The 10,792-nt window shown below is 42.8% G+C and overlaps 1 long non-coding RNA gene across 1 annotated transcript; it reads right to left on the minus strand.

The window, feature by feature from the left end:
- Position 1: 1 nt before the first annotated feature.
- Positions 2 to 9,474, minus strand: LOC102385850. The gene is made up of 3 exons (XR_324429.1): positions 9,396 to 9,474; positions 7,152 to 7,246; positions 2 to 231 (listed from the first exon to the last, which is right to left on the minus strand). It is a non-coding gene; the product is annotated as an uncharacterized LOC102385850 (long non-coding RNA).
- Between the last annotated feature and the right edge of the window lie 1,318 nt (positions 9,475 to 10,792).

Genomic DNA, 10,792 nt, shown 5'->3' on the forward strand with positions numbered 1-10,792 from the left:
AGGTGAAGGACCTCATTCAGCCTATCTAAGCCAGAACACTTCACCTAGGACAGTCAAAGGCTTCAGTCATAATTGCCTTTTCCAGATCTGCTCTGTGGCAGGGGACTGTGGAGAATCTGTATTTTCTCAGCTGTAGTTTGGATAAGGAGGTGTCCTCTATCTTCCTTTGAGGTTTTCCTATCAGTGGCAGAGTACAAATTGACTGCTGAGGCTGTGTTAGTAGAACGAGAGCTACAAGAAAGATGATTGAAAAGGTATAAAAGGTAAATCTAGGGTGTATCTCTACAAATTTTCTCAGCTCAGGTCAGCAGTGACACAAAGATTGAATACAGCTTCACATACCATCACAAAGATAAAAATCATTTTAATAGTAGCTGCTGCTTTCAGTAGAAAATACCTCAAAGTAGAACACTTTGAGAACAACCTTATGATAACATTATTTTCTGTATTTATTCTCAATTCTGATTCCTCCCTCCACCCCCATTAGAAGCTATATGTAAATGTTTCTCTCATGGTGCCATTTTACCTCAACTTTTCCTTTGAAAAGAACTATTTTGCTTTCAGAAGTTATTGGACCTTTTATGGAGGATGAATAAAGACAAACAACTGAACTGATTAATTTGTGCAAGTTACACATCAGTGTAAATGTAACATCAGAGTTTCCTTATTTAGTCATAGTTGCTGGGTTTTATACCCTAGAGCATCTCTTCCCAACTCTCCCTGCTTCCAGACCATACACAAATGTCTGTGTAAAATAGGAATAGTTTTATTAGGTGTATACTTGGTTCCTAGTTAATGTTGTTACTTGTTGTACCTGCTTTCTATATTTTTCTGCTATTAATAAACTGATTAATGTATGTCAGTAACACATCAGTGTGCGAGTTTCCTTATTTAGTCATACTACAATCAGTTGCTGGGTTGATAGGGTGGTGATAGGTACACCTTTTCAATTTGTTAGCCCGGGTGGGGCAGGGGGGAGTAAAAATCACCCCTTTTGGAACCAGACTGTTGGGTCAGCCATTAATTGGGAAGTCCTAAATTAGTGCTAATTAAGTCTGGGTCCAACAGCTCTATACACCTGGGACTCCAGCTCAAGTAGTGCCTCTGACCTGCTATACCAGGAAGATCCTCTCTGAGCCTGGTTTCTCACCAGCTGGCTTCCTCTAGCCTCTCAGCTGAGTTATGGAGCAGCAATTTAAAGCTGGCATGGCTGGCAACCAGACTCAAAGCATCTTTTCCTAGCCTGGATCCCCACAGCTGGCTGACTTCCTCTTCCATCTCTGCTGGGGGCGGGGTGAGGGGGAGGGCTAGCACAGGCCAAAGAGAAGCAAGCAGGGGATTGGTGCCCAAGACCCAAGCAGAGCAAGAAGTATAGCAAAGCTGCTACTTGCTTCTTGAACTGAGAACTCTGATTACAAGAGCAGGCAGAAGGCTGTGCTGCTCCCTGGCAGCCCAGTGATGGGAGCAGTGCAGCAAAGCTTCTCATACTGGGAGCTCCAGTGCAAGTTCTTTGTCTACATACAGGTGGGGGGGGGGAGTGGGAAATAATGGCTGTAACTAGAAATGAAGCAAACAAAAATAGTAGCAGCAATAACTATTGGGAAAATGGAATTTGTCATGATAGCCAATATACTGGCTAATCAGTAATATGATCCTGTATCTAATGCCTCCTCCTCTAAAAGAAAAGATGAAATTAATTGAATAGTTTGCCTATTGTTCAGCACTGCATGTAGGGGGGAAATATTTCTTGATGTTTACATAAATGATTCATAAAGGGACATATTTCTGAAAAGCACTGTAAAATTATGGTCTCCATATGCAGAGGTCAGTTGATTTTACAATAGATAGAGGAGCCTGACTATCCAGCACCTCAGGCATATTCTGATAGTTAAAGCTTATGGGTACAGTTTACACAGGGGTGGACTGAAGATGCAGGTAGTCTTAGAGATTCTATTGCGTGATGGCAGGAGTTCACAAGCTGCATGCACAAATGGGCTTTTGTGCCAGAGCATGGCTCTATTCCAGCCTTGAACAGTACATTTCAGAAGATACCAACACAAGAAACAGGCAGGAGAATGCTGAGGAACATCACTATAGTTAAGTTCACAATTATATGACTTCGGCAGGTACAAAATTGCTAGCTTGACTTTCCATCTTTATCACTTAAACCCAAGATCCTCAACTGTTCATAGGCACCTGGGTCCACCACTTTTGTGGTTCTGAGATTTCAGCAGCACCATGTACTTACTCCCTAGCGCTATACACACTAGATTTCGACCAAAGGGCATCAACAAGCTCCCCAAGTGATGCCAGCACCTAATATCTACCAAACTGTTTGGAGTTCTAGCTCAAACCAAAGCTCCCATCTGATACCAGAGGTACAGACTGAATACATCTAGGCTACATACAGCTTGTACAAAAGACCCCCACAGGGCATAGAGCATGCGTCTGTGTGGGTGTACATATATACACCCACACAGGGTGCTGTGGAATCAGAAAAAATATATGCCTTAAACTTTGATTATTTTAGTTATAAGATGACATAACCGCTTTGTGGAGAATTGCTGGCTCTGTATAGTAGAACAGATAAGAGAAAGTGTTTGTTCTTTGTAACTCCTCTGCAACTGCTTCGCTCACCGCGGCCTTGAAGATAGCAAAAAAGTATGTACAAATCTGATTTCCAGGTACAAGAAGGAGGTTTGTGAACTAACCTCACCTCCCCCATTAGTTCCCATCCTGATTACAGCAAAGAAATAATGAAGTAATATTATAGCCGCTTTTCATGCTAATTTCACTATATGATCACGTGAGTTGTAAGCAACTGTTAAAAAGTATATAAGCCTCCTGATTTTGCTCTTGGGGGGGACCCCTTCCAAGTGCTTGGGAAATCCATGTCACTTTGGAATCCCCCCTACAGCTGTAGTTTCTTTTGAATAAAAGCTTCTGCTGACCTGACCCAAAAGTATGCTGCGTGTGTTTCCATGACAGCGCGTCCACACAAGCACGCATGTGCCTCTTGCCCTGCCTCAAACCCCTTTGAGGTGGGGCAACAGACACGTGCGGGAACAAAAAAAAATGTTTCCCATGCTGCAAACTTGCAGCACAGGGAGAAAATTAGACCCCTGAACATCCAGCCCTGCCGGGGTGGGCACCAGCTCCCCAAGCTCCCCCATCCCTGACCCCCAACCCATACTTAAAAAAACAAATCAAACAAAAAAAAACAAACCCCAGTACTTACCAGAAGTTGGAGCTGCCATCTGGCTGAGTGGGGTCAGCCACACAGTGTGGGGCAGGGTGACAGCCCCAGCCTGAGCCCTCCTGCCCCTCCACTGTCCTGTGCTGCCTGGCGGACTCTGCCAGGAGGCCCTAGAGCCACCCCCTCCCCCCGCTTCTAAGGCAAGCAGAAGCTTTTTTTTTTTTTAAGTGATGGTGCCTGGGGTTGTGGGGGTAGCCATGGGGACCTGGGGGTGCAAGTTGGGGGGGTGGGTCTAGGTGGGGCAGCCACTGGGGGGGCTGCAGCAACTGGTGGGGGATGTGGGATTTTTCAGTTTTCTAATAGGGAACACCAGAATTCCTGCTAGGGAGGCCAGTGGCAGGGCCCTGCTTGCTCAGAGCTGGCACCCTGGACCCATGTGGCTGTGGCTGACCTGCTGGACAAATGGGGCCAGGAGGACATGCTTTGACAGTTCAAAGCAGGCCACCAGACCCAGAACATCTTCCAGTCAATAGCTGCCCAGATAGGCAGGCAGGGGGCACAAATGGCAGTAGTGCCGCACAAAGGCCAACCCTGCAATCACAAACTGCTGGCCCAGAGGGGCAGATGCTTCTACTGGTTCTGCAGTCCCCAAGTGCACATGCTTGCATGTGTGGATGCATCCACACAATTCCTTGTCAGCAGAGACTTGAGCCAACACATCTTGTCATCCCAGATGACAGTCCTAAATTACCAATGTATCAGTTATTGTGGGGGTAGGTCCCTCCCAATCCTACCCTGTTGCAGCTGTTCTACCTTATATCAATAATTATCTGTTGGGGAAGAGACTTGAACTCTCAGGTGACTGCTCTAACTAATCCATCTCTCTTTCTCTTTAGCTCAAATGAACATTTAATTAGCACATTGAGGATCTAGTTCTTTGTTACTATGTTTATAGGCAGGCTGTATGTTCCTTATGGGTGGATGCCGGACTTTGTCAAGCATTCTGTCCCAACAGTTGGAACACTAGCCAGAGAGAATGTAAAGGCTCCAAGACCACAGAACGTTGAAAGCAATCTGTTTACTCTGGCAGCTGAAATGATGAAAGATAAGTGTCACCTTGTGCATAGTTCAGCTAAAGTTCGTATCATGGTTTGTTTTCTCATCTTCTTACCATGGGGAGAACTGTGCATGCAACTGAGCATGTTAGTAAGGATTTAATGTATACATTGTGAAGTGTTTGCATTAGAGAAGATGGGTGAGAGAGAATGCCTTGCACTTGTAGAGGATAGCATAGTTTATAAAGGTTTCTAGAACCTGTTGGAGTGTATTTCTGTCTTGGAATGGACCCTCAGAAAGCTCCATTTCCCTCATGGGTAAACTTTTCTTTCCACATCAGATTTTTGAAAGATTCCAAAATGCTAACACTGTTTTCCATCAAGAAAATTGTGGCTGAAACCACATTGCCTATCCCAAGCTTTGCTGGATTTAGTAAGTCAGTTTAAAATTTGATTTGTTCTAACTTTGCAAGTAAAACATACTCCTATTCCCTCTTCTTTTTTTCCTTTTACAACAACAACAACAAATGTCCACGTGCCCTCTGTCAAAAGAGAATGTGTAAATGCATATTTATGGTAGTTTTGGAGCGATGTTACAGACATTAAGGCTGTGTGAAGCTTCAAGTGCTGGTTCAATTCAGAGGAGATTCAGCCCGATTTGGTGGCCGAATCTCCAAATCTGAATCAAAATCAGGAAACCAATAAAAAGGTCCAAATCGATTCGAAGGATTCAAAATCGATTTGGAAAAAAATCAGAGTAGATTGAGGCAGTCCCCACTCGCCACCTCAGGGAGTTGGACCCAGGCTCCAAGCTAGTAAATAAGGGGTGGGGGGCTTGAGGAGGTGGGACTCCCACCAGGCCCCATCCCAAGCCTGCTCCCCCAGACATCCTGAGCACCCCCTGACCCCCTCCTGCTCTCCCAGCCTCATCAATGGCTGCCCCATCCAGCCCCAGCATCCTGGCTCTTAAAAAAAATAAAAGCTCCGCACTCCTCCATGGCTGGCGCTGCAGCGAGCCCCAGCCATTGGGGCTTCTGTGGGCTCATGGCAGAGCCCCCCCCATGCAGTGCAGGGCAGTTGGGATCACTGCCCTCCTTGGCAGGAGCCAGAGAGTGCAGGGCTTTTAAAAAAAAATAAAGAGCCCAGATGCTGGGGCCAGGCAGGGCAACCATTGACAGGCCTGGGAAGTAGCCAAGGGATGGGGCCTGTTTGATTCCGAGATTTAATGATTCAGCCAAGTTAGCGGTGGCCAAATCTCCAAATCAGATTAGGCCAAATCGATTCAGGACAGTGACTTGAATCACCGAATCAAATCACTGTCCCCAGAATTGGCAGAATCCAAATCTGAAGCAAATACTAGCTGCTTCGCACAGGCCTAACAAGCATTGTGATCGAGGAAATGTGAGAGGCAAGGATTTTTATGGGTGATATCTTATTGGCCCAGTTGTATGGTAGGGATAGATTTAGACAAGCAGCACATACTTAGAATTCTTAGAAGAAAGTACACTATTTGAAACCTTGTCTAAGTCTATCCCAACCATGCACTTGAGGCAATAAAAGATATTACCAACAACAGTCCTAAACTCTATATATATATATTTTGTTTAATTTTAATTGGTATTAATACCAAGAAAAGTGGCAGAGATGAAGAATAAAGAATGGAAGGAGAGAAAGAATAGTTAATGGTAATGGACAAATTATACCCATATCAGCATTTTCCAGGAAAAACAAAAACAAACAAAAAAAACCCCAACCAATATATATCTATTTCCCTCCCCCCCTCACAGAAGAGGGAGGGGACATACAACAAGTATTAAAATAAATGCAATAGTACTATTTTATATTTTTAAAGTTCTGAATACTAGACTCGCATTCCTTTTAAGACCAAGAGGAAAAAACAACAATAACAACAAAACTAAAACCTCTCCCCTAGTGCAACTAGTCTTAGTATTTCTTTATATTCTAATATCAGAAGTATGCAGAGGCAAGTCTTTATTTTCCTCTTTAATGACTGAATGTATACACTGAAAAAGAAGGTAGACTTGACCAAGCCATCTGTCATTTTTAAAAGCTCTGTCCTCATCACCTTTCAGATTAATTCTGTGCCAAATACATCCCATTGTCAGAGAAATACCAAAGATAAATATTTCCCATACAAAAACAGCTAATACCAAACCTAATACAAAACATATTTCATTGTGTACTCTCTAGAAATCTATTTAGATGGGAAAGGTACAAAATAAGTGTGCAGGGAGGGAAATTTACTGTTTGTGTCTTCTTAAATTCTAAGAATGCCTTACAACAACTGACAAATCAAATATTTTCTCAATTCTTCTCATGCTTATTCACTTGTGCTATTTATGGAGAATAAAATGCTTCTTTGATGGCTGCTTACTTTAGCAGAGCTAGCTTATAGCATACATGCCTGCCAGAAATTCAATTTATTAAGAACAAACACTGCCTTGCATTTCATCTGCTTTAATTCTTAAAGATGTAACAAAGGCTACTCTGCCAATTAATATTTTTCTAGAGTTGAGGCCCAGTAACTTTATATGATAGTCAATGACCTATAACAAGTTATAAGTCAGCTCTGCTTAAAAGAAAATATGATATGGATGAGTGTGTGACTTTGATCTGGCTAGTGTCAAGCAAGCAGTCCAAAATGGTTTACATGGTGAGCACAGTAGAACCTGGATACTTTGCAAACACTCATCTTCACAAGGGGCTAAGGAATTTAAACATGCAATATATCTGTAGCTTTACAGTTCTTCACAGAACTGCTGTGCAGGGCCTCTGAGTAGAGATGCAACTAGCATGTTTTGTGTCCCAAGGAAAAAAAAAGTCTATTGGAAAGGGATGTCACTGACCAAAGAGCAGGAGTGGGGGTATATCAGCCTTACCTGCCCTGACTGCTGCTTCCTCAGTACAGTCTGCCCACCCTGGCTGCAGTGGCTTGGTTTTCCTACACACCTGCTGCTACAGCACTATGGACTTCCTGAAAGGGTGTGAGGAGGGGAAAAGATCAGTGTTCTGGAATCCTTTCAAATGATCACTCCAAGAGATAAGTAACATGGGAACAACCAGGGTTAAGTCACTCCCAGGCAAGCTTCTCCTGGAAGAACAAATGTCTGTGCATGACATGGTTTCTCTCAGAAAAGAGCATAGTCCTCCAGCATCTCCTGCTCCCTCCCAGGGAGACAGTGTGTTCCTCGCTAGATTCTGCTGCTCCAGCAGAAAGCAAAATTATATCCTCTTTGCAATCCCCATATTGTCCTGCAGGGAAACGCAGGCTGACCATGGGCAACCTGGGTCATCCAGTCAGAGGTGTTGTATGCACTCCTGTCATCTGTATTTGGAGATGGCAAAGGAAGACTGAAAAGCATACCAAGATACCGCACCCCACTACACAGTGTCAGGACTACAAGTTCTTCACTCTTCAGAGTCTCAGCATCCGAGTGCCTATACATACAGCTCTGAGTAAGTTTTTCTACCAGGAGAAGAAATATGGGGGAATTCTCCCAGATTTAGATGCATCTGCAAAGCCTAAGTCAGTGCCCAGGTCTAGTGTCCTACTAACCCAATGCAGCTGTTGCGCTATTGCTTCAGAGTTGTCTGACTGTTTTCTGCTATTTTTATTTCAAAAGGGTACTGCTAGCTGCTTGGGGGAAGAATGGATGTGGGGGCATAGGGAGCGCAGAGGAGTCTGCATAATGCATGGCCCAGCCCAGCCCCAGCTGCAGCAGACTCCAGTGGCACATGGTGCAACCCTTCCTCCTCAGGCTCCTGGTGGCAGCCAGTGGGCTGGAAAGGATCACTTCCCCCTCCCCCCCACTTGGCCCTCAACAGCTCACCAAAACTCCTTAAGTGGCCCTTCAACCCAAATAATTGCTCACCCCTGCTGTAAGACAACTAAACAGGATAGCCATGTTAGTGCGTGTTCTTCCAGAATGAACCAGATGCATTGTATCGGTTACAGCATATTTATCATATCAAATTTTGAAACAATAGTTTTAAATTAGTAGAATGCCTGCAGTCAGAACTCTGCTTCCCTGCTGTATTTTTTTTTTTATTATTATTTATTTATTAGAAGGTACACTACTTGCATCTGTTGCTGACTAAACATCTTGGGTTTCTATGGTAAAAAAAAAAATGGTAGAAGTGATTAAAAAGAAAGTGTTCTCTTGTGAAAAAGGAACATATAAAAAACATTCTTATGGTGAAAACATGGTTCAGGGAATTGCCAATAGTATTTGATAGCAAATTGTTTTTGCCAGACAGTGCTAAAATAAATTAACATATTTGTCTAACAAGTATCACCTTAACTTATAACTGATGAGAGGAAGTGATATTAAAGAAAATAGCTATTAAATGGACAGGAAGAGGAAAGGAAGGGGAAAAAGAAAGAAAGAGAGCTAGACTTACTTATACTTTTCAGAAGCTGTGCGACTGTCTAGGGAAGCAAGACTTGCATACAAGTCCAAAGCAACCAAAACACACCAAGGGCTCCTCAGCTTTTAATGGAAAGTATTTTGTAGCATTTTATGCATTAATCCAAAATTTACATTTTTTCTCCCATACATTCCAGCTTCCGGCACTAGTTTGATATAACGAAAGGTCTGGAAAGGAGCCAGTTCTGGCCAATTTAGAGCTTCTTACTTTTGGGGGTTTTTTCCCCAAATTGCATGAGTCTTCTTTAAGGATTGTACAACAGTGACTCAACTGAAGTTAAGCTCTCTAGATACTACTATAATGGAACAAAAAAAAAAAAGCCAATTTACTTTAAAAAGAGCAGATGTTCCCAAATGCTTTTCTTCTGTTTCCATCTCCAGCAATGATGGAAGTCATAACCATAGGAAACAAACATACTCCAGGTTTATGAAGTGTGTGTGTTCTTTAACTCTAACTGCATCAACTAAATGCATGTTAAGTCAGCCATATCATACACCTTATTTCCTAATTCTGAATCTTAATTCATTTTTAAGTCCTATTGATATAAACTCTAGGGCAGGGAGAGGAAGGGAGGAGAAGGAAGGTAGAGATGGAAAAAAATAGTCTCAGACAATAATTACTGGAAACTAACAATAAGACAAGGAAAAATAGATACATGAGAAAATCAGTGTCAACACTAGACAATTGTCACATACCATTAGAGTACAGCATATCACATTCATAAGCACCCCGTTAAAAAGAAACACGACTACCACATAGCCCTGAAGGACAAAAGACTTGGTCTCTGGTAGAACAATGAGAAAAACAAATATCAGATGTTAAGTCTCTGTACTTAAATTGCTTTGCTACCAGTCACTTCTCATTTATATCTACTGATTAGCTTGATCATATCAGCTGACTTCAATTGCCATCATGATACACTACAGAAAGATGCATTCACCCAGATAGCTGGACCCAAGCCATGAAGGTCTTTATAGATCAGAATCACTATCATGAAGTACACCTGTTACCTTATAGGAACGAGGCCTAGTCCTTAGAGATTTTGTGGGTTTTGCTTCTTGAGACTAAAACTGCCAAGCAATCTGACAGCTAAAATATGAAACAGCTGCAGTTTTTCTTAAAAAATGGTCTTCAAAGCTCTCTCTCTGTTGAGCAATTTGTAATATCATGTGTATGTTACTGAGATAAGGGGAGATTTTATGAGATCTTTGTCAGACAGTAGTTCTTACAATTGTTTCACAAGGTACATATGAAATAAGGAATTTTTAAAAATGACCCTTTCTATATAAGGACACAGGGATGCCCTCTTGGAAAAGGACAGAAAAGGACAGAAAAGCAGAGACAGGCAACACTTCTGCAAGCCTTTCTAAATGCTTCCCCAGCATAGTTAGCAGATCTCATCCAGACCAAAGAAAGTCACACTACCATCTAGATCCATTGGAAAAAAAAAAGACAAAGACCTGCATGTTGACTGCAAATTTCTTGCCAGTGGCAGAGAGAGATCATATCCCTGGGAACCCTGGAATCAGGATCACCTGAAGATGAGAAACTGGCCAATACAACTTTCTCATACTGCTTAAGACCAAACAAAGCAAAGGACCATACTTTTGCAGTACTTTTTCAAAGAAGCTAAAAGCCCCATTCTCTGTATGTACTTCCTCAGTCTCTTGGAAGTTAAAGTTACCACTTTCTCCAGCAACCTGCTTTAGAAGCTAAAATTACACATTATAATTATGCCTCCGGCAGACATTCATTTAAAGCTACAATAATATCTGGTACACAATCCCAACAATCATGCCTCCTGTAGGAGCCAAGATGGTAGGATCAGGTATCAGATCCTAATTATGCTATACTGTCAGTGCAAGGGAAGCCCCATGATCCTGGGATCCCCTTTTACCAGCGAGTACAAGCTAGTCTGCTGATCCCCAGGGGTTTATCAGAGTCCTTGGCTCAGCTGTGCCCCAGAGGCTGGGAGTAGCACCTGATTGGAAGTTCCAGTCTCAGGGGCACATCAGGGCCTTTGACTCCAAAGAACCCCAAGGTTGGGAACAGCAGTCAGCTGATTGTTGCTCCCAGTTGTGGGAGCACATCA

This window comes from Alligator sinensis, unplaced genomic scaffold, assembly GCF_000455745.1.
Source record: "Alligator sinensis unplaced genomic scaffold, ASM45574v1 scaffold813_1, whole genome shotgun sequence".
Lineage (NCBI taxonomy): Eukaryota > Metazoa > Chordata > Crocodylia > Alligatoridae > Alligator > Alligator sinensis.